Raw genomic sequence first — 433 nt, forward strand, 5'->3', positions numbered from 1 at the left:
GCCCATTTCTTTCTTGCTCTCGTCCCACTAGGAAATTGCTAGTCGCAGTCTCCAGGCTGCGGAATCCATTTCCCAGTGCTTCTGAGAGTATGCCCCCAACCGGACAATTTCCATTCGATGCTTGAGTTGTGGAATTCCCAGTGTGCCTCGGGGCATAGACTGTCCCGACATTTGTCGTTATGAACTTCCGATTAAAGACTACATTTCCCAGCGTTCCTTGGGGGGAAGGGGGGGGGAGGTCTATCTACTTCCTTTCGCCCCGTCCACCACCAGCCTATCGCTAATCACAGTCTCCAGGCCGCGGACTCAATTTCCCAGCGCTTCCTATGGCGGCGCTGCCGTGACGTCAGCTCGTCGGGCGGGGGCCGGGAAATCCCTAGGGTGGTACGAGGCAAGCGGCACTTCCCGGCGGCCCCCGGGGCGGGCGGGCGGC

The sequence above is a fragment of the Chrysochloris asiatica genome, unplaced genomic scaffold (genome assembly GCF_000296735.1).
Source record: "Chrysochloris asiatica unplaced genomic scaffold, ChrAsi1.0 scaffold00116, whole genome shotgun sequence".
NCBI lineage: Eukaryota > Metazoa > Chordata > Mammalia > Afrosoricida > Chrysochloridae > Chrysochloris > Chrysochloris asiatica.